Source organism: Heptranchias perlo, chromosome 16 (assembly GCF_035084215.1).
Source record: "Heptranchias perlo isolate sHepPer1 chromosome 16, sHepPer1.hap1, whole genome shotgun sequence".
In the NCBI taxonomy this organism is placed as follows: Eukaryota; Metazoa; Chordata; class Chondrichthyes; order Hexanchiformes; family Hexanchidae; genus Heptranchias; species Heptranchias perlo.
The window spans coordinates 25,458,232-25,480,829 of record NC_090340.1 but is presented as its reverse complement, the minus strand read 5'-3'; the positions used below and the strand labels follow the sequence as shown (position 1 = coordinate 25,480,829).

General features: G+C 48.9%; 1 protein-coding gene across 3 annotated transcripts in view; it reads left to right on the top strand.

Annotated features, from left to right (window-relative positions):
- ripor1 (RHO family interacting cell polarization regulator 1) overlaps positions 1-22,598 on the top strand; it is a 313,053-nt gene that overhangs the window by 119,872 nt on the left and 170,583 nt on the right. The window contains exon 1 of one of the 3 annotated variants that reach the window (XM_067997841.1): positions 13,639-13,932. The exons of the other annotated variants lie outside the window; for them this stretch is intronic. The gene's annotated coding sequence lies outside the window, so the exon portion shown is untranslated. Of the gene's footprint in view, positions 1-13,638; positions 13,933-22,598 lie in introns of those variants that run through there. 3 annotated transcript variants of the gene reach the window in all.

The following is a 22,598-nucleotide window of genomic DNA, read 5'->3' as shown; positions in this document are numbered from 1 at the left end:
AAAATGGGGCTGGTTGCAAGGAGGGTGAGCCTGCTTGCCGCTTCACGGTACCCTGCCCAAAGGACAGCAATGCAGCATCCCCTGGAAGGAGGCAGAGAAATCGAAGTTAAGGGTACAGCTAGTTTTTAATTGCCATTGGTAGTGCCGGCCTTATAGTGCATGTTAGCCTCAAGTATCCTTGCAGCAAATGACACAGCTCTGAATCTGGCTGTGTGAGCCTTGCCCTCAAAAACCAAAACAAATCTCTGATGCAGCCTTGTCAGAGTTTGATGATGTCACAAATGGCTTGCCTGAAGCAGCTTTTAAAAATGAGAAGAATACACAGTAGGTCTGTCAGCATCTATAAATAGAAAAGATATGTTAATGTTTCAGGTGTCGACCCTTCATCGCTTCTGACAAAGGTTCTACACACGGCATATTTTCTCTTTACAGCTGATGGACTTGCTGTGTACTTGTGTTTTTATTTGCTCTTTATCCCATCTTTCAGTTAATGATTACATCAGGTTAACCAGTAAAATGTTATACATCACAAACTGCTTAGGGTGGAATTGATATACTTGTTCTTTGTAATCCTGTCAATGAACTAATTCTTTTAGTTTTGCATAAGCTATTCGACCTAATCTTCAATTAGTCGTTATTGATGGTGTTTATATGTAACCTCAACTTTTTATAAAAGCTTTAAAAGCTCACTGCGAGAACAAATCTGCATAAATTGCAGTAATGAATTTTTTATTTGTTAACCAGTTTTTTAATATTAAAATGGGGAAAGAAAATCACAGTATCTAAACTACATATAACTGTTTATTCAATTGTACCTGAATGTACAGAGCAAGGATGTTGCCTTAACTCTGAACCATTGGAACAGGCAGGTGGGGCTTCAGTTTAATTTTTCAACCGAAAAACGACATTTTCAACAATACACCATCCCCTGTCGGAGCACAGAAATGCAAAATATTTCAATATTTGTTGAGGATGTGTTTTGTTTCTCACTTGTTTTGGGGTCACATGTCACACGTCAGTCTCAGATTGAGCAAGGACAATCAGAGAATGTGAAATTTCTTCACTCAGAGGGTGGTGAATCTTTGGAATTCTCTACCCCAGAGGGCTGTGGAGGCTCAGTCATTGAGTATATTCAAAACAGAGATCGATAGATTTCTAGATATTAAAGGCATCATGGGATATGGGGATAGTGCAGGAAAATGGCGTTGAGGTAGAAGATCAGCCATGATCTTGTTGAATGGCACAGCAGGCTCGAGGAGCCGGATGGCCTACTCCTGCTTCTATTTCTTATGTTCTTAAGGACAGTCAAGAGATGACCTGCTCCCGAGTTTCTGTCTGTTCCACCATTAAATTGGCTTTGAGGAAGTAGACGACAGCGGTCAAGTCACCTAATCTCCCATCTTTGATTTGTATCTTATTACCTTCCCCTATTGAGAAACACCCAATCTCTGCAGGCAACCTGACCCTAATGATGCTGTAACTATCTTGAAGTTGAGTGGTGAAAAGCAGGCATGAATTTGTGCCCTACTCCACTGTGGCACACCGCTAAGCTGCCATATTTTTGTTGCCTCTAACTTGTTACTTCATTCTTGCTTTTAAAGATTTTAATGCTGTTACAGATCCTGTGTTGATAAACTCCATTCGTCTCTATCTGTGCAGTAAAGCCTACAAAATACTATCTTCTCATTGGCTGCATTCTCTGTCCCCACCATCATTCCGCAAGAGCAGCACAGTGACAAAACTATTATGTTGATAAAAGACAAAGCAAATGATAAATAAAATTATTGTTTGGGCTGATTCTGAAAAAGAATCAAATTAATATTTCTTTTTTGTGCACATGAATTTCCAGATAGGACACGGAGAATGGTGTTTACTCAATGATGGTTCCTCAAGCATCACTTAGATGTCCCAGCTCCAATTAGAAGCCTGCAACAGACCACAGGCTCTGGGGACTAGACCAAGAAGTCTTTCACAATCAAAGTCCACAATAATATTTCTCTAAGCTGCATTATATCATCAGAATCATACACAAGTAGGAATATAAGTCAATACTAGTACTATTAACTTAACTCAAACAAATTGAAAATGGTAAACATGTAGCTGCATCAGGATTTAGTTTACATTGGTTTAAATAGCTCTTCAAATATAATGAAGTACAGCCAAGTTAGTGATAAAATGGGAAAAAAAGCTTATCTTTTCTGCTTTTATTCATTGTAGAACATTCCAGGACTGGAAACAATGGGGCAGGTTAGTGTGTGCTCCAAGTACAGCCCCTAGACCCTGTCTAAATACACTCTTCAAAACATAGTCACAAAAGACAACAAAGTTTTAAATCCAAATGCAATCATCAGAGTTTTAATTGGTCTGAAAATCTTGTTATTGCTCTTTGTTTAAGTAACAGTGCTCATTGGTCCCATTTAGTGAAGCCATTCACGTCGTCTGCATTGTTGACCAGAGTGGACCTAATTGATTACTGAGAGTCACCTGGTTTATTCACAGTTACTTCCCTTCTTGGCCAGGAGTCATTGGTTACTGATGAGAACGTCTTGATTCAAAAGCAAATTCAGAGTTTTTTCAACAGTCAGAAGAAAGGATGAAAAGGAAAGGAAAAATATTAAGTGGCAGCATGTTGGAGCATTAGCATGTTGCAATGGAGAGTGGTGTTAAGTGAGTTCATACCTCCTCCTCCACCCATATGGAATACTGGATCTCAGATTCCCGCTTGTTGTGTGTGGCAGGGGAAACCAAAAAGCAACACAGGGATTAAAGCATTTTTTATAAAAGCCAAAAATTCATCATTTTTGATAGAAAACAAGCAGAACATGAATGCTAACATTCACCTCCTGTGATCCCTTTTAAAACCTGCTCCCTACATTCAATAATGGTGATCTCATTTTTGTTTTTAAATTGTCACATATTCCTAATTGGCACTTATCCCTCTTTTTGTCCCTGTTATCTCCCCATCTCTCTTGGAGGAGCTGATTCATGCTGAGATATGGTTCTGTGGATATTGGCAGTCCTCTTGCCCTTCACCTAAGGGGCCTGAACAGTGAACGTCACATCTGTTTGATCACGCAAGGCATCACAGCTGAGCCAATAGAGTCTCCAATCGATGTCCGCACACAGGCACCTTCTGGCTAAGATCCCTGGATAGTGATCAAGATTAGGAACCAGGCTAATCATTAATTTTGCTCCCTTTCCAGTCCAGGGGAGTTGATGTCAATTGTAGTGTCCCTACCACTGTTCCAACTTACTCAGTACAAACTTGAAACCCATATGGTCCTTATGGCTGAGTGTCACATCGTGTGGCACATTTACCCACTTTCCAATGTTATTGAAGGAACATTTGTTCCTTTATAATATATATTCTTGAGCTCTGTCCCTCAAGATCTTAACTGAGCAATTCCATTGTGTGCAGTAGAGATTTGAAAAGCTACATTACCAGTAACATTCATTGTAAAATTATCATCTATCATTTGATAATTAACTCAAAAGAAGAGTGAACATTTCAACATTAGTTAAGTACTCTCTGTTTATTCTAACTGTTAAAATGTTTAAACTGTTGTTTCTTGAAAAGTTGAGCTTTTGCCATGTGGATACTTTAAATAATTGTTATTGCCATGGCCACTGGTCAATGTGTTCTGTACATCGGTGTTCTAAGCTGGATAGCCTGGTGGTGAAGAATAGAATACTAGATCCTGGTCTTCAGTTGCTTCCAAGCCTTTATTCACAGAGCTCCACATTACACACACCACACCCTAGATAAGCTCTCTTATATATGGATATGAGAGCCCTAATTGATACACACCACCCGAATAAAATTAACGCTAATTGATATAAATCACATGGATATAGTTAACAACCAGTAATATTAAGCCTTCGAGGGTGAAGGGCTATTTTTCAAAAAATTCTGGTTGGCATTCTTAGTTTTGACAGATAATGTGTTTTAAGTAGTTACTATTCCAGTTTTTTGGTGCATTTTCTACTCAGCAAAGTTAGGGGTGTTCGTGCTGGGAACCTGGAATAAACAGCTGGTTAAGTGTAAGCCTGGTATGTGGCATTGGACTTGGATGTCTAGAACGTCTAGGTGTCTCATTTCGGATAATGCAAGGTACTCTGGAGGTCCTTCAACCATGTTGAAATCTGATGTCCATTGTATGGCTGATAAAGAAACTGTGATACTTGTAACAACAGCTGCTGGCAGTTGCCATCTAGAGGGTGGGTATGAGAACAGATGCTCATATATGCAGGCCTCGATGCCTATCATGATTGGGTTGCAGAGAGACAAGCAGCTACTGCTGAAACTACACGCCTCCAACTGATGAAACCACAGTTGAGTGTGTCAGTGTGTCCATGCTATGGTTGGGAGGATGGTGGCAATGCACTCACACATTTTATGACGAGGTTGTAATGTTCACCATGCAGTTCTTGAGGAGTTGATGGTACCTGCCATCCAGGGCTCAAATCCATGCTAGTCAGTTGCCTGTTGACCAACTAGCGATAACCTTCCTTGGAGGAGAAATAAACAGGGTCTCCTTGAGGTTGAGGTGGTTCCTTCCATCAGGGAGAGATAAGAGGTGTTTCCTTGGGGTTGAAGTGGCTCCAAGATGATAGACCTGGTAATGGAAGCTCAGAACAAAGTCAGCCATCTGTGGCAGATTCAGTAATCTGAAGCCTGACCTAGGCAGGTCTGCAGTACTCCAGGGCACTGTTAATAATTAACTAGCCAACCTGGCTCACGAATGAAACCTGAAAGTTACATCTGTCACAGGGGCCCAGCATTCTTTCCACTCAATTTCAGATAACCCTGCTAGTCAATTCCCCAGTGGGTAACACACTCCTTGGTAAACAAGCTGTTGGAAGCAGCTCTGCTAAGCTGCATAGTATTAGCTGGTTAAACTCCAACAATACCCTTGCACACATTTGGGAGTCCTTAAGTCTTGATTTTGCACCTAAGCGCTCTGGATATGGGTAGTGGGCTGTGTCCCTACAAGGGGAGAGTGTGCACTCCATATTGAGCAAATAGATGGGTGTAGATTTCTCAGTAGCGTGTTTTAGAGGCTCTTAAACTTGGCGATGGGTTTCTGCACATATCAGACACCCAGCTGACTGAAAGAAAATACTGTTGGGGAGTAGAAGGCAAAGCTCCTCATTGCTTGGCCCCAGTATCAGCATCAAGCCTCCTAAGCCTGGACTAGAATCAAGAGCTATACTCTACAAGGGCAACCTAATATGGAAGGCTTTCCATTCTCCAGCACTCAATGTCTCAATGTGACGTTTTTCCATTTCCCAAATGAGACATCTTGTGGCCTCTTGGTGAGATTGCCAATTTTGTGCTGTGGTCCATGCCCACCTCCAAACTGGCATGACACTGCCTAAACTCATTTAACATAGGAACTATACAGCCAGCAGACCGAGAAGACTTTGAATCCAGATCCCAGTGGTGAAAGGCAAATGTGAAATCATCGATACTACCCAACCCTCCTATCTTTTATCTTTCTGTTTCTTTTGTGTTGTAAAAGGGATATTTGTTTTTAAACAATATTTGAACTCAGTAAATAAGCCCCTTCAGCTTACAACTTTATTTTTCATGGCAATTACAAAAGATGAATAGCTTATTAATCATTTAGTAAATAATATTGGGCGCTGGCCCTTTCATGGCTACGCCCTGTTGATACCCTGAGGACTGCGCAGTCACCTTTCAAGGGCCACAAGTGGCAAACTCTATATCGTTACTATATGTGATCTACCTTTTTTATATTGTATTCTTACGCACGTAACTGTTTCTCTTGATTGATTGGGAGCGAGGGAAGCCATGGTCTAGAATAGATAATACAATTACATCAGCAGGAGATCTGTAACTATCAGATGATTTTATGTGTTGTGATTGGACCTTTAATAGTTCCCTTTAGGATTAAAAAGAACTGATTAGGTTCTAGAATCCAACCCAATTAGTCATCACCACAAAAGTACTTTAATGCTTTTCTTTTTTCATTAGAATAGCGTTGGTTTATTTTGCAAAATATATATTTTAAGAGCAATACATCGCATTAGTAAGGTAACATATTTGGATTCACCTCTGCCTTTCTCCTAGGGCACCTAGATCTTTCCTGCCTCATATATCACCTCCAGAAAGGAATTTATCATGTCAATATAAAGCTGCATCACCCGTTGTATTTCATACAATAGTTGACTAGAATTCGTTTCTGCCCCAAGTGTGTATGTGAACAACAACATGATTTGATTACAACCAATTTAAAATCTGTAGCATCAACAGATGCTAGCTTTAAGAACAATCAATTTTAATTCCCCATCCCCCTTTTTCTCCATTAATTTGATTTCAAATGGGAGAGTAACAGAGACATACAGTTTGTCAGTCAGCCTCTACTGACCCACTGTTGATTGGTAAGATAATCTGTAAATGTATGTCAGGAGAAAATGGGTCAGAGCGATTATTATTGAATTACATCACTGTCAGCATGCATCACCTAGAACTGGTTGCCATAGCAACTGATGGCATTGGAAAAGGAGACCTGCTTCCTTTAAGCTGTTTGGTAATTCTCCGTGAATATGGTGCTCAAGGCAGTATCTTTTGAAATGTAGTTTAATTCACTGCAAGGATAATAATTTACTCTGTGTCAATCAATATTAAAGTAGTTCTACTGTGGAGGTAGAATTTAAATAACTAAGCAGCTTTATTCCACTAATATTCTTATAATAAAGTTGTCTATTTTTGCTGTTAACTTCATTGAAACTGGTTGCATTTTCAGGACTATATTAATCTTATTCTGCAACATCTTTATTATTTTTGTTAAGTTTTACATTGTTATTGATTTTGTTAGTACAATTTTAGTGTTAACATTGCAAGTATTGTTAGATTATTATATGTGAAGTTTTGGCAATGAGGAATTACTTACTGAATAAATTGCAGTGAATCCATCATTGATTGTTTCAATTGCTCATCATTCCAGAGTTCCATTTAGGCTGCCCCCACCACCACTAATACCAGGAATGGGCTGACTCCCCTGAAAGGGCACAGGACTTGAGAAGAAAGGGTGGCACTGATAGTACAGCATTATGGAACCATGCATAGGGGTGCTCGGGAAATCTCCCAATTTCCCATTCGTCCAGCCCAGCCCTGACTTAAGATCATTGCACGCTGAGAGACTGCACAGCTGAGAAAGCAGCCTGAGTGATTTTTTTTTATCCGTTCATGGGATGTGGGCGTCGCTGGCGAGGCCAGCACTTATTGCCCATCCCTAATTGCCCTTGAGAAGGTGATTCTACTTTTGAGCGTCTGCCTTATGTCCACCTTAGTGGTGTGGCTAAGATTAGGTGCTCACCATGTGGAGAATCTCAGACTCAAACCCAACATCTGATCATCTCATGGCATTGAAACACTGGCATACTGCCCAATAGAAATAACCATTTCAAAATTCTGTTATTTTCTATTACGGTACTCAAATTCTGGTCTGAAATTTTATTTTTCTACTAAATGTGTTGACTGAGAAACAGAGATGGTTTGCTTTGTTGCTATTTTGCCCATTGTAAACAATAGAGGTGCTGTAATTTTTATTAAGTGACACTGTGCTAGATGTACTTTAACAAATTGCTGTACTCTGTGTCAGCCATGGCACGCAAAAGGATAAGAGTCAGAATCTTGTGAATGATGCTCATTGTAGTGTCGAACCACGAATAATGATGATGTCATTCATGGTATTTCACTATCACAAACTCCCTTTTGGTGAGACTCAGCATTCATGCAATGCTCCAGTTTTTATAAGTCTATGTGGGCTGCCAACCCCTTGCACTTTAAATATGTTCACTTGCAGCTCATTAAATGCTGTCCTAGGACATCTGTGGGTGTGCAATTCTTCTCACAGGCTAATTTCTGTAATTCTGGGGGAAATGGAAAGTAGGAACCTGACACTTTCTGATGGGAGGCAGGAGAGAGAGAAAATGGCAGACAAGACACCCAACTGCTACCATAGATTGATTCCTGGGATGAGAGGATTGTCCTATGAGGAGAGATTGAGTAAAATGGACCTATATGGAGGAGAGATTGAGTAAAATGGAGTTTAGAATAATGAGAGGGGACCTCATTGAAATATATAAAATTCTGAGAGGGCTTGACAGGGTAGATGCTGAGAGGCTGTTTCCCCTGTCTGGCGAGTCTAGAACTAGGGGGCATAGTCTCAGGATAAGAGGTTGGCTATTTAGGACTGAGATGAGGAGGAATTTCTTCTCTCTGAGGGTTGTGAATCTTTGGAATTCTCCACCCCAGAGGGCTGTGGATGCTCAGTCGTTGAGTATATTCAAGGTTGAGATCGATAGATTTTTAGACTCTAAGGAAATCAAAGGATATAGGGATCGGGCGGGAAAGTAGAGTTGAGGTCGAAGATCTCATTCAATAAGATCAGCCATGATCTTATTGAATTGTGGAGCAGGCTTAAGGGGCTGTATGGCCTACTCCTGCTCCTTTTTCTTATGTTCTTATGGACCTCGTCTTAGCCAGTTGCTGAGCACTGTTGGCAGAGGCATGGCAGCAGATAGTTTGTCCTTGTAAATTAATCAGGGGAAGAAAGAACTAAAATTAGTGGGAATATAAACCACTGTATATAATATGTATATGCAAGGATATTTGACAGTAAATATGTCACAAGAATGCAACAAAAAAAACAATAGACAGCTGCACATACTGTAGCTACAAACACTATCAGTGAACTATTCATCTTAACTAGTGAGGTTTTTGGAATTCTTTGTCTTTCATCAGCACAATCTTAGGCAAAAAAGATGGGTACTTTAATAATGCACATGTATCTATTCCTGCTGTCTAGTACAATACATCAAAAACAAGCCTGCGGTCTGTTGGGATGTCCTCACACTAACAGTCTTTGATCGATAAGGACATGTTTCTATTAATTTTATGGTGCTCTCGTTTAAACACTGCAGAGCTTCCATTCATTTCACTTGATTTTGGATATATAAATTTTTTATCAGTTTGTGTTGTATAAAACAAAGCGCTGGTGTGATTATCAAAACATTAACATTCCCAACAAATAGAGGTATCTGAATTATTTTTCTTCATTCAGTGAGTTTCCATACTGACTGTGAAGCTATCATATTTTCACCTGAATTAGAAAAGCACTTCTATGAAAATATAAATGAAGGTCAAAAACTTCCCTGATGCTTCAGTTAATAAAGACAATGTATAACTGAACCAGACAGACTGCAAGGTCACAGGTTTGATTCCTGATCTGTGCTGCATTAGCTGAAATCAGTGAGGGTGGCAGGGAGGAGGCTGCTGTTGGCCTCAGTGCTCCTTGGGTCAGTGAGGAGACAATCAGCCTTAGATTTCCATTCCCACGAACGGAATTAGTCTGCCAACACCGATTAGCTTGCAATGAAGAATGGCCACTTGAACGAGATGCTGGAGGGCACCTGGCACCTGCGGAATTGTATCCCAGCAGGAATCAACGTCTTGAGGGGAGAAGAGAGAAGAACTTGACAACAAAATAAATTCACAGAAAATAGTACAAACAGCAAGAAAAGAATGTGGAATTATAAAGGAGGGGTTTAAAGTTAAATCGTTACAGTAATTTAAGGGCAGAGGGACATATTAACAATGTTAACTGTATGAATGAAAATACACTTATTTGGAATCCAGGGCAGATTTGCTTACAGTGGTCTTCAGAATAACATTAGAGCACCTGCATAGGGAAAATACCCAGTTATCAAATGGGGGAATCAGTGTATTTGTGCACCCATTGCCTTCTTTGTTTTTTCTTTCTCAGAAGTTCACTCCCCTCTCTTAAAGCTGTTGATTCTTTGTAGGGTACAGTTACATGGGCACCAGTCATTCTCTGGTATCTCGTGCTAATGATGAGTAAGCTTCAACAGTGAGTGTGGCCAGGCTATTTAACCTCTAGGGGATCAGTGCTGAGCCTAATCCTGTTCTCATTTGACATCCACCCACGCACACCTCCAACAGGGGCCAGTTGCTAGTAATGAAAAGCCGGAAGTCTGGCTGACTCTCCCCTCCCTAACCCACGGATGCTGAGGTTAATTTCAACGAGCTGAGATAAAGATTGGCAATCAAGCCTGGGACATTACTGCTCACTGGGATAAGCTTACCGAGACATCAGGGAAGCTTCACACACTGCTTTTCATTGGGACTCAGTCTTGACTTTTGACCATCTGTGATCTCTGACTATACTAAGCTTTATAATGGGTGCATTCCTGTCCCAACTTTATATTGACCACAAATACTTCATATAGCATACCTTTAAGTAGGCATTCCTGGCTTGGAAATAGTACTGACAATAGAGATAGAGATCTCTATCTCTATTGGGCTATGATTCTCTGACTTATTAGTAGAGAAACTGCATCAGGTACCAGAAGGATGTAATGTGACGCTGCAGCTGCCTGTGCTTGTGGGGTTGGTTGTGTATTGTACGTATACATATCACCTAGGCAGGGCTGTTCTTTTTATAGGAAGTGAGTACAAAGCGGAATATTACCAAGTGCACCATTTTTCAGGGTGAAATAAGCTACATTAGTGCTTACTGGGAATTGAACCAGGTAACTGTTAGTCTGTCAATGAGGAGCACACTATGAAAAGCTACTCTATGTAATTTCTGGAATGCAGTAATAGAAGGTTGCACAGAAAGGGAATTGACTCAGATGATTTATTACATTAATTTTGGGAATTTACTGTGGAACCTGTTACTATTAAGGTGAATTATAAAAGATAAGGAATAGAAAATTGCCAGAAAATATTGTCAAAAGTTTATTTTTTAAATGGCCTTTGGTAAATTTGATTTGTTTGATATTTCCTGGGGAGAGGCAGGATTTTGGTAATGGAGTAGACCAGGGATACCAGCTAACCTTCTGAGAACTGCAAAAACATTTCTGTATCAAAACACTTGGCAAGGTATTCTTTATTTTATTCCAAAAAATGCTATGAGGAGATGCAGTTTGCATCTGTGCAGTTCTGTGGTAACAGGCACGTTAAATAAAATTCAATTTTTGTGAGGAAACTGCAAGAGGCAATCTAATAGGCCAATTTTTTTCAGTGGAGAGTTGATCCATGTGCTGCTCTTCAAGTGCAACCCAACAGTTTCTCTAATATATTTATTTTTTAAACAGACTTATTCTATGATCCAGAAGATTTGGGGCATTTGTGGAGCTTAGGACAGCTACACCTCAAACCCCCAAGTGTTTGTTTGGCTTGTTTGGTAATACTCTCAGAATATTGTGTGTTGAATTCCCACTCTGGGACTCGAGCACATCATTTTGGTTGACACTCGAACTGATTAACTGGTCATTCATCTAATTGCTGTTTCTGAGATCTTGCTGTCTGCAAACTGGCTACTACTTTTTTACCTACATGACAACAATGACTGAATTTCAAAGTAATTCATCATATGTGAAGTTGTGACAAATGGGGAGTTTTAGTTTCAATTCTTATAGTAAAATCGATATATTTTGATAGCTTGGTATAGGAGTCTGGTCATCACAAATGTGAGTTACTGCTAACTGCTTTTGCAGGCTGCAGAGAAACATAGAAAGAAGCTGTGTTCAAATTGCCTTACTAATATGCATTTGTAGATTGCTTCCGTGGAAGAAAAAGTGGTTTAATATACTGATGTCGGTTGAATGGAAAACATTATTCAGTCCAGCACCGTCACTGGTAGCTGTCTGGATAGGTATGAATGTTCTGCAAATAAGTCTTAAGCTTAAAAGGATGTTGGAGATTTCCCAGATGAGCAAGCAGCCTATGCATTTGACAGCGTCTTATCAAAGTATATGTTTGATCGTCAGTTTTGTCTGAGTTGGAGAAATACATGTTTTAATTCCCTTTGTTTCAGAATAACTTCAAATAAATTTGGAGCTATATTTTGGGCTATATTGCACCCAGTCAGCAGTAATGCTGAAGCAGACAGTGATAATGCAGACCAGAGACTCCGTGGGAGTGAATCACATCAGACATAAGGGTCAATTTTACATTGTGTATTAGTGCAGGAGGATATCCTTGTTGTTTTTGATATTCTTAATATAGTAAAGCTTGTAATTACTGTAAACCTACTGTTTATATTTAATACTGTTCATTTAAAGTTTTACTGTTCATTACATCTGACTGGTAGTTTATAGCCAAAGCCACAGTGTGATGGAGTGTTTATTATTCCATCTACCAAAGTTGAGGAAATCACCTGAAAGGACATATTATTTTCAGTGAGCCAGAATAGTTGACGACTGTTTTTGTTTTGACCTTGCGATTGCTAAATTTACCTAAGTATTAGGCAGGCATAGGCACACTCCGAACTGTAGGGAGTGGGGGTTTGTTTATGGGAGTGGCCTATGGCATTGGACACAATGAAAATATCTAGTAACAGAAATGTTTTGGGAAATTTCTGAAAGGGTGATTAGGTACTATGCTATGAGTCTTTGAGAGAAACATATGCTTTAAACCTGGGTAGTCTTTATTCTGGAGGACTTGGTACTTTGTATAATGATAAAATTGGCCTAATCCTGTTCCTATGTCATTCAGCCCCTTAAGCCTGTTCTGCTATTCACTTAGATCATGGCTGATCTGTATCGTAACTCCATCTACCCGCTTTGGTTCCATAACCCTTAATACCCTTGCCTAACAAAAATCTATCAATCTCAATCTCAGTTTTGAAAGTTTCAATTGATCTAGCCTCAACAGCTTTTGGGGGGGAAGAGAGTTCCAGATTTCCACTACCCTTTGTGTGAAGAAGTGCTTCCTGACATCACCCCTGAACGGTCTAGCTATAATTTTAAGGTTATGCCCCCTTGCTCTGGACTTCCTCACCAGAGGAAATAGTTTCTGTCTACCTTATCCAATCTTTCAATCATCTTAAACTCTCAATTAGATCACCCCCTTAATCTTTTATACTCAAGGGACTACAAGCCTATTCTATGCAATCTGTCCTCATAATTTAACCCTTTTAGCCACAGAATTATTCTGGTGAATCTGCGCTGCACCCCCTCCAAGGCCAATATATCCTTCCTGAGGTGTGGTGCCCAGGACTGAATGTGGTACTCTACACGGGGTCTAACCAGAGCTTTATATAACTGTAACATAACTTGCACCCCATTGTATTCCGACCCCCTTGAGATAAAGGCCAACATTCCATTAGCAAATCAATTTTAAAGTTTTATGTGAAAGAAAATGCATATATTTTGCAAGCTGTAAATTCTCAGAGTATTTGCAGGAAAAAAAATTGCAGGGCTACTGGGAAAGGGCAGGGTAGTAGAACTAGCTGGATTGCTCTTGCATACATCCAGCGCGGACTTGATGGGCTGAATGGCCTCCTTGCGTGCTGTAACCTTTCTTACGCCCTCCAATAAAACCAATCGATTGATGCAGCAATTTTTGCAGTATTGTTTATCGTACAGCCTGCTTATTGTTCACTACATTGCAATGTGTGACAGAACTGTGTGTTTGCGTTTACTGCAGACAGACAGCAGTTTGAACGAGTGCAGCCTGGGCTTGCCCGTGATGGATTGGATGCAAGTCTCTCTCTCTCCAGTAGAAGTGCAGCTCCCATAATGAGACACGAGCAGCGAGAGGCTTGTTGCTTTTTGCTACTGGTGCCCCTCCCCCTTGTCAGCTCTTTGCACAACTGGTGGCTCCGGCTCGCCAGCACTGAAGAGAAGGAGTAAAGGAGCAGCAAGTGGAAGGGGGCAAAGGAGAAAAAGCAAATCAAAGGGGAAGTCAGTAACGCAGCACGGCGCCGGCAGCGCTCTTAGTGTCTTCTCTTTCGGTGTGTGTAGCCCCGGACACGCTGCCAATTTGAGTTTCTCCCGTTTCAATCTGGTGTCTGACTACAGGAAACGCTGCAAAGCTTTGGGATTTACCGGACTGACTGCAGGCAGCTGGACTCATTGAACCCACATTGCAGCCATGTAAGAACTGTTTCTGCATTCTCGCTTCTTTATTTTTTTCACCACCCCCTCGTCTCTCTCTCTCTCTCTTTAGTTGCGGGGAAGATTTATTTTCTTGGCATTAAGTCCCCCGAGGGCACGTTGCTGAAATGAGTAGAAATGCTGCTGTAACGGAACGTTGTAAAGTGAGGCCCGAGGGCTTTTAGTTTTATAAACAGATCTGCAAATATGAGTTCAAAGGCATCTGGGCACAGGAAGGAAGGGGAAAAAATTGTCATATGAAGTGATCACTGGGAGCGACTGGAAACCTGCGTCCAGCAGCTTTCTCCCTCGGATTAAAGGAACTAATAGAGGGGGAAACAGTGTTGATACAAATCGCTACATTTAGCACTCGGTGCTACTTTGTTTAGATTTAAAAAAAAACTTTCTTCGGGAGGGGTGGGAAGCTTATAAATGTGGGGAAAGATGGAGGCGAGGTGCTGGGAATCAGATTTTGGATGCGAGTTGCAGACCCCTCCCCAGGGACCCCGCTGGTCTTTGCACCGGGATCCTCGTGTCTGAGCCGCAGATCAGGATACTCCCGGCTCCAGAACCACGGCACATGCAGTAAAAGGGCGAGAAGTGCGGGTAAATGTGCTCGGCTGCAAGAAAGGTTAAAGCCCCCCCCTCTCTCTCTCTCTCTCTCCCGAGAGCCGCACACAGGTCCCCGGTGTGTCTGTGCAGAATGCACCGCTCACCGTGCAGCAGGCGGGCAATGCCCAGTGTCCGGGGGGGGGGGGGGTGAAGAGGCCGCCTCTCCTCGCCCGCTCTGTTAATGTGAAGCTCGGAGCCGCCGCAGAGGGAGAAGGAGCTCCTTCAGTCTCTTCACATGGTTTTAAAATTGAAGTCAGGTTCGGGTATTTTCACCTCGAGCTGGACCAGGGCCAAGGGGCTGCTGCAGAAACCGATCGCTGCCCTGAGACAGCCGCCCCGGGACGGGGACGGTGCCTCGGTGGAAGCGCTGCCGCTTGCACTGCCCCGAGTTACCTCCCTTCACCAGACCGCGCCCATTGCAGCACAGAAATCATGGGCTCTCCTAAAAGACCCTTCAATCCGTCCCTCCTCTCCCGTCTCCCCTCCCCGGTGTATTTACCCTCCCCTCCCGAGTGTATTTAATCACATTCCACGTGTATTTATTTCTTTCCCCCCCCCACCCGTGTACTTCTCCTCTCCTCTCCCCCCCCCCCCCCCTGTACTTCTCCTCTCCTCTTCCCTCCCCCCCCCCCCGTGTACTTCTCCTCTTCCCCCCCCCCCCCCCCCCCGTGTACTTCTCCTCTCCCTCCCCCCCCCCCCGTGTACTTCTCCTCTCCCTCCCCCCCCCCCCCCCCTGTACTTCTCCTCTCCCTCCCCCCCCCCCCCCCCCCGTGTACTTCTCCTCTCCTCCCCCCCCCCCCCCCCCCCCCCGTGTACTTCTCCTCTCCCCCCCCCCCCCCCCCCCCGTGTACTTCTCCTCTCCCCCCCCCCCCCCCCCCCCGTGTACTTCTCCTCTCCTCCCCCCCCCCCCCCCCCCCGTGTACTTCTCCTCTCCCCCCCCCCCCCCCCCGTGTACTTCTCCTCTCCCCCCCCCCCCCCCCCCCCCGTGTACTTCTCCTCTCCCTCCCCCCCCCCCCCCCGTGTACTTCTCCTCTCCCTCCCCCCCCCTCTCCCCCCCCCCCCCCCCCCCCCGTGTACTTCTCCTCTCCCCCCCCCCCCCTTCTCCTCTCCCCCCCCCCCCCCCCCGTGTACTTCTCCTCTCCCCCCCCCCCCCCCTTCTCCTCTCCCCCCCCCCCCCCCCCCCCGTGTACTTTTCCTCTCCCCCCCCCCCCCCCCCCCCCCCGTGTACTTTTCCTCTCCCCCCCCCTCGTGTACTTTTCCTCTCCCCCCCCCCCCCCCCCCCCGTGTACTTTTCCTCTTCCCCCCCCCCGTGTACTTTTCCTCTTCCCTCCCCCCCCCCCCCCCCCGTGTACTTTTCCTCTCCCCCCCCCCCCCCCCGTGTACTTTTCCTCTTCCCCCCCCCCCCCCGTGTACCTTTCCTCTCCCCCCCCCCCCCCCCGTGTACTTTTCCTCTCCCCCCCCCCCCCCGTGTACTTTTCCTCTCCCCCCCCCCCCCCCCCCCCCCCGTGTACTTTTCCTCTCCCCCCCCCCCCCCCCCCCCCGTGTACTTTTCCTCTCCCCGCCCCCCCGTGTACTTTTCCTCTCCCCCCCCCCCCCCCCCCGTGTACTTCTCCTCTTTCCCCCCCCCCCGTGTACTTTTCCTCTTCCCCCCCCCCCCCGTGTACTTTTCCTCTTTCCCCCCCCCCGTGTACTTTTCCTCTTTCCCCCCCCCCCCCCGTGTACTTTTCCTCTTTCCCCCCCCCCCCCCGTGTACTTTTCCTCTTTCCCCCCCCGTGTACTTTTCCTCTTTCCCCCCCGTGTACTTTTCCTCTTTCCCCCCCGTGTACTTTTCCTCTTTCCCCCCCCCGTGTACTTTTCCTCTTTCCCCCCCCGTGTACTTTTCCTCTTTCCCCCCCCCGTGTACTTTTCCTCTTTCCCCCCCCGTGTACTTTTCCTCTTTCCCCCCCCGTGTACTTTTCCTCTTTCCCCCCCCGTGTACTTTTCCTCTTTTCCCCCCCCCCCCCCCCCGTGTACTTTTCCTCTTTCCCCCCCCCCCCGTGTACTTTTCCTCTTTTCCCCCCCCCCCCCGTGTACTTCTCCTCTCCCCCCCCCCCCCCTTCTCCTCTCCCCCCCCCCCCCCCCCCGTGTACTTCTCCTCTCCCCCCCCCCCCCTTCTCCTCTCCCCCCCCCCCCCCCCCCCCCCCGTGTACTTTTCCTCTCCCCCCCCCCCCCCCCCGTGTACTTTTCCTCTCCCCCCCCCTCGTGTACTTTTCCTCTCCCCCCCCCCCCCCCCCCCCCCCCCCCCCGTGTACTTTTCCTCTTCCCCCCCCCCCGTGTACTTTTCCTCTTCCCTCCCCCCCCCCCCCCCCCCCCGTGTACTTTTCCTCTCCCCCCCCCCCCCCCCGTGTACTTTTCCTCTTCCCCCCCCCCCCGTGTACCTTTCCTCTCCCCCCCCCCCCCCCCGTGTACATTTCCTCTCCCCCCCCCCCCCCGTGTACTTTTCCTCTCCCCCCCCCCCCCCCCCCCGTGTACTTTTCCTCTCCCCCCCCCCCCCCCCCCCCCCCCCGTGTACTTTCCTCTCCCCCGCCCCCCCGTGTACTTTTCCTCTCCCCCCCCCCCCCCCCCCGTGTACTTCTCCTCTTTCCCCCCCCCCCGTGTACTTTTCCTCTTCCCCCCCCCCCCCCCCGTGTACTTTTCCTCTTTCCCCCCCCCCCCGTGTACTTTTCCTCTTTCCCCCCCCCCCCCCGTGTACTTTTCCTCTTTCCCCCCCCCCCGTGTACTTTTCCTCTTTCCCCCCCCGTGTACTTTTCCTCTTTCCCCCCCCGTGTACTTTTCCTCTTTCCCCCCCCGTGTACTTTTCCTCTTTCCCCCCCCCGTGTACTTTTCCTCTTTCCCCCCCCGTGTACTTTTCCTCTTTCCCCCCCCCGTGTACTTTTCCTCTTTCCCCCCCCGTGTACTTTTCCTCTTTCCCCCCCCGTGTACTTTTCCTCTTCCCCCCCCCCGTGTACTTTTCCTCTTTTCCCCCCCCCCCCCGTGTACTTTTCCTCTTTCCCCCCCCCCCCGTGTACTTTTCCTCTTTTCCCCCCCCCCCCCGTGTACTTTTCCTCTTCCCCCCCCCCGTGTACTTTTCCTCTTTCCCCCCCCCCCCCCGTGTACTTTTCCTCTTTCCCCCCCCCCCCCGTGTACTTTTCCTCTTTCCCCCCCCCCCGTGTACTTTTCCTCTTTCCCCCCCCCCGTGTACTTTTCCTCTTTCCCCCCCCCCCCGTGTACTTTTCCTCTTTCCCCCCCCCCGTGTACTTTTCCTCTTTCCCCCCCCCCCCCGTGTACTTTTCCTCTTTCCCCCCCCCCCCGTGTACTTTTCCTCTTTCCCCCCCCCCCCGTGTACTTTTCCTCTTTCCCCCCCCCCGTGTACTTTTCCTCTTTCCCCCCCCCCCCCCTGTGTACTTTTCCTCTTCCCCCCCCCCCCCCGTGTACTTTTCCTCTTTCCCCCCCCCCCGTGTACTTTTCCTCTTTCCCCCCCCCCCCCGTGTACTTTTCCTCTCCCCCCCCCCCCCCCCCCCGTGTACTTTTCCTCTTCCCCCCCCCCCCCCCCCCCGTGTACTTCTCCTCTCCTCTCCCCCCCCCCCCCCCCCCCCCCCGTGTACTTTTCCTCTCCCCCCCCCCCCCCCCCCCCCCCCCGTGTACTTTTCCTCTCCCCCCCCCCCCCCCCCCCCCGTGTACTTTTCCTCTCCCCCCCCCCCCCCCCCCCCGTGTACTTTTCCTCTTCCCCCCCCCCCCCCCCCCGTGTACTTTTCCTCTTTCCCCCCCCACCCCCCCGTGTACTTTTCCTCTTTCTCCCCCCCCCCCCCCCCCCGTGTACTTTTCCTCTTTCCCCCCCCCCCCCCCGTGTACTTTTCCTCTTTCCCCCCCCCCGTGTACTTTTCCTCTTTCCCCCCCCCGTGTACTTTTCCTCTTTCCCCCCCCCCCCGTGTACTTTTCCTCTTTTCCCCCCCCCGTGTACTTTTCCTCTTTCCCCCCCCCGTGTACTTTTCCTCTTTCCCCCCCCCCGTGTACTTTTCCTCTTTCCCCCCCCCGTGTACTTTTCCTCTTTCCCCCCCCCCCGTGTACTTTTCCTCTTTTCCCCCCCCCCGTGTACTTTTACTCTTTCCCCCCCGTGTACTTTTACTCTTTCCCCCCCCGTGTACTTTTACTCTTTCCCCCCCGTGTACTTTTACTCTTTCCCCCCCCCGTGTACTTTTACTCTTTCCCCCCCCCGTGTACTTTTCCTCTCCCCCCCCCCCCCCCCCCCCCCCGTGTACTTTTCCTCTCCCCCCCCCCCCCCCCCCCCCCCGTGTACTTTTCCTCTTTCCCCCCCCCCGTGTACTTTTCCTCTCCCCCCCCCCCCCCCCCCGTGTACTTTTCCTCTCCCCCCCCCCCCCCCCCCCCCCCCGTGTACTTTTCCTCTTTCCCCCCCCCCGTGTACTTTTCCTCTTTCCCCCCCCCCCCCCGTGTACTTTTCCTCCCCCCCCCCCCCCCCCCCCCCCCCCGTGTACTTCTCCTCTCCTCTCCCCCCCCCCCCCCCCCCCTCCGTGTACTTTTCCTCTCCCCCCCCCCCCCCCCCCCGTGTACTTTTCCTCTTCCCCCCCCCCGTGTACTTTTCCTCTTCCCCCCCCCCCACGTGTACTTTTCCTCTCCCCCCCCCCCCCCCCCCCCGTGTACTTTCCTCTCCCCCCCCCCCCCGTGTACTTTTCCTCTCCCCCCCCCCCCCCCCCGTGTACTTTTCCTCTCCCCCCCCCCCCCCCCGTGTACTTTTCCTCTTCCCCCCCCCCCCCCCCCCCCCCCGTGTACTTTTCCTCTCCCCCCCCCCCCCCCCGTGTACTTTTCCTCTTCCCCCCCCCCCCCGTGTACTTTTCCTCTTCCCCCCCCCCCCCCGTGTACTTTTCCTCTTCCCCCCCCCCCCCGTGTACTTTTCCTCTTTCCCCCCCCCCCGTGTACTTTTCCTCTTTCCCCCCCCCCCGTGTACTTTTCCTCTTTCCCCCCCCCCGTGTACTTTTCCTCTTCCCCCCCCCCCGTGTACTTTTCCTCTTTCCCCCCCCCCCGTGTACTTTTCCTCTTTCCCCCCCCCCGTGTACTTTTCCTCTTTCCCCCCCCCCCGTGTACTTTTCCTCTTCCCCCCCCCCCCCCCCCCCCCCGTGTACTTTTCCTCTTTTTTTTCCCCCCGTGTACTTTTCCTCTTTTCCCCCCCCCCCCCCGTGTACTTTTCCTCTTTTCCCCCCCCCCCCCGTGTACTTTTCCTCTTTTCCCCCCCCCCCCGTGTACTTTTCCTCTTTTCCCCCCCCCCCCCCCCGTGTACTTTTCCTCTTTTCCCCCCCCCCCCGTGTACTTTTCCTCTTTTCCCCCCCCCCCCCGTGTACTTTTCCTCTTTTCCCCCCCCCCCCGTGTACTTTTCCTCTTTTCCCCCCCCCCCGTGTACTTTTCCTCTTTCCCCCCTCCCCCGTGTACTTTTCCTCTTCCCCCCCCCCCCCCCCCCCCCGTGTACTTTTCCTCTTTTTTTTCCCCCCGTGTACTTTTCCTCTTTTTTCCCCCCTCCCCCCCCGTGTACTTTTCCTCTTTCCCCCCCTCCCCGTGTACTTTTCCTCTTCCCCCCCCCCCCCCCGTGTACTTTTCCTCTTTTTTTTCCCCCCGTGTACTTTTCCTCTTTTTTCCCCCCTCCCCCCCCGTGTACTTTTCCTCTTTCCCCCCCTCCCCCCCCGTGTACTTTTCCTCTTTTTTCCCTCCCCGTGTACTTTTCCTCTTTTCCCCCCCCCCGTGTTCTTTTCCTCTTTCCCCCCCCCCGTGTTCTTTTCCTCTTTCCCCCCCCCCCCCGTGTTCTTTTCCCTCTTTCCCCCCCCCCCGTGTTCTTTTCCTCTTTCCCCCCCCCCCCGTGTTCTTTTCCTCTTTCCCCCCCCCCGTGTTCTTTTCCTCTTTCCCCCCCCCCCCCCGTGTTCTTTTCCTCTTTCCCCCCCCCCCCGTGTTCTTTTCCTCTTTCCCCCCCCCCCCGTGTTCTTTTCCTCTTTTCCCCCCCCCCCCGTGTACTTTTCCTCTTTCCCCCCTCCCCGTGTACTTTTCCTCTTTTTTTTCCCCCTCCCCGTGTACTTTTCCTCTTTCCCCCCCCGTGTACTTTTCCTCTTTCCCCCCCCCCCCCGTGTACTTTTCCTCTTTCCCCCCCCCCCCCCGTGTACTTTTCCTCTTTCCCCCCCCCCCCCCGTGTACTTTTCCTCTTTCCCCCCCCCCCCGTGTACTTTTCCTCTTTCCCCCCCCCCCCCGTGTACTTTTCCTCTTTCCCCCCCCCCCCCGTGTACTTTTCCTCTTCCCCCCCCCCCCCCCCCGTGTACTTTTCCTCTTCCCCCACCCCCCCCCCCCGTGTACTTCTCCTCTCCCCCCCCCCCCCCCCCCCCCGTGTACTTTTCCTCTTCCCCCCCCCCCCCCCCCGTGTACTTTTCCTCTTCCCCCCCCCCCCCGTGTACTTTTCCTCTTTTTTCCCCCCCCCCCGTGTACTTTTCCTCTTTTTTCCCCCCCCCCCCGTGTACTTTTCCTCTTTTTTCCCCCCCCCCGTGTACTTTTCCTCTTTTTTTTTCCCCCCGTGTACTTTTCCTCTTTTTTTTTCCCCCCGTGTACTTTTCCTCTTTTCTTCCTCCCCGTGTACTTTTCCTCTTTCCCCCCCCCCCCGTGTTCTTTTCCTCTTTCCCCCCCCCCCCCGTGTTCTTTTCCTCTTTCCCCCCCCCCCGTGTTCTTTTCCTCTTTCCCCCCCCCCCGTGTTCTTTTCCTCTTTCCCCCCCCCCGTGTTCTTTTCCTCTTTCCCCCCCCCCCCCCGTGTTCTTTTCCTCTTTCCCCCCCCCCGTGTACTTTTCCTCTTTTCCCCCCGCCCCCCGTGTACTTTTCCTCTTTTCCCCCCCCCCCCCCGTGTACTTTTCCTCTTTTTCCCCCCCCCCCCGTGTACTTTTCCTCTTTTCCCCCCCCCCCCGTGTACTTTTCCTCTTTCCCCCCCCCCCCCGTGTACTTTTCCTCTTTTTCCCCCCCCCCCGTGTACTTTTCCTCTTTTCCCCCCCCCCGTGTACTTTTCCTCTTTTCCCCCCCCCCCCCGTGTACTTTGCCTCTTTTCCCCCCCCCCGTGTACTTTTCCTCTTTCCCCCCTCCCCGTGTACTTTTCCTCTTTTTTTCTCCCCCTCCCCGTGTACTTTTCCTCTTTCCCCCCCCCGTGTACTTTTCCTCTTTCCCCTCCCCGTGTACTTTTCCTCTTTCCCCCCCCCCCCGTGTACTTTTCCTCTTTCCCCCCCCCCCCCGTGTACTTTTCCTCTTTCCCCCCCCCCCCCGTGTACTTTTCCTCTTTCCCCCCCCCCCGTGTACTTTTCCTCTTTCCCCCCCCCCCCGTGTACTTTTCCTCTTTCCCCCCCCCCCCGTGTACTTTTCCTCTTCCCCCCCCCCCCCCCCCCCGTGTACTTTTCCTCTTCCCCACCCCCCCCCCCCCCCGTGTACTTTTCCTCTTCCCCCCCCCCCCCCCCGTGTACTTTTCCTCTTCCCCCCCCCCCCGTGTACTTTCCTCTTTTTTCCCCCCCCCCCGTGTACTTTTCCTCTTTTTTCCCCCCCCCCGTGTACTTTTCCTCTTTTTTCCCCCCCCCCGTGTACTTTTCCTCTTTTTTTCCCCCCGTGTACTTTTCCTCTTTTTTTTTCCCCCCCTGTACTTTTCCTCTTTTCTTCCTCCCCGTGTACTTTTCCTCTTTTCTTCCTCCCCCGTGTACTTTTCCTCTTTTCTTCCTCCCCGTGTACTTTTCCTCTTTTCTTCCCTCCCCCGTGTACTTTTCCTCTTTTTCTTCCCCCCCCCCCCTCCCCCCCCGTGTACTTTTCCTCTTCCCCCCCCCCCCCGTGTACTTTTCCTCTTTCCCCCCCCCCCCCGTGTACTTTTCCTCTTTTTTCCCCCCCCCCCCGTGTACTTTTCCTCTTTTTTCCCCCCCCCCCGTGTACTTTTCCTCTTTTTTCCCCCCCCCGTGTACTTTCCTCTTTTTTTTTCCCCCCCGTGTACTTTTCCTCTTTTTTTTTCCCCCCGTGTACTTTTCCTA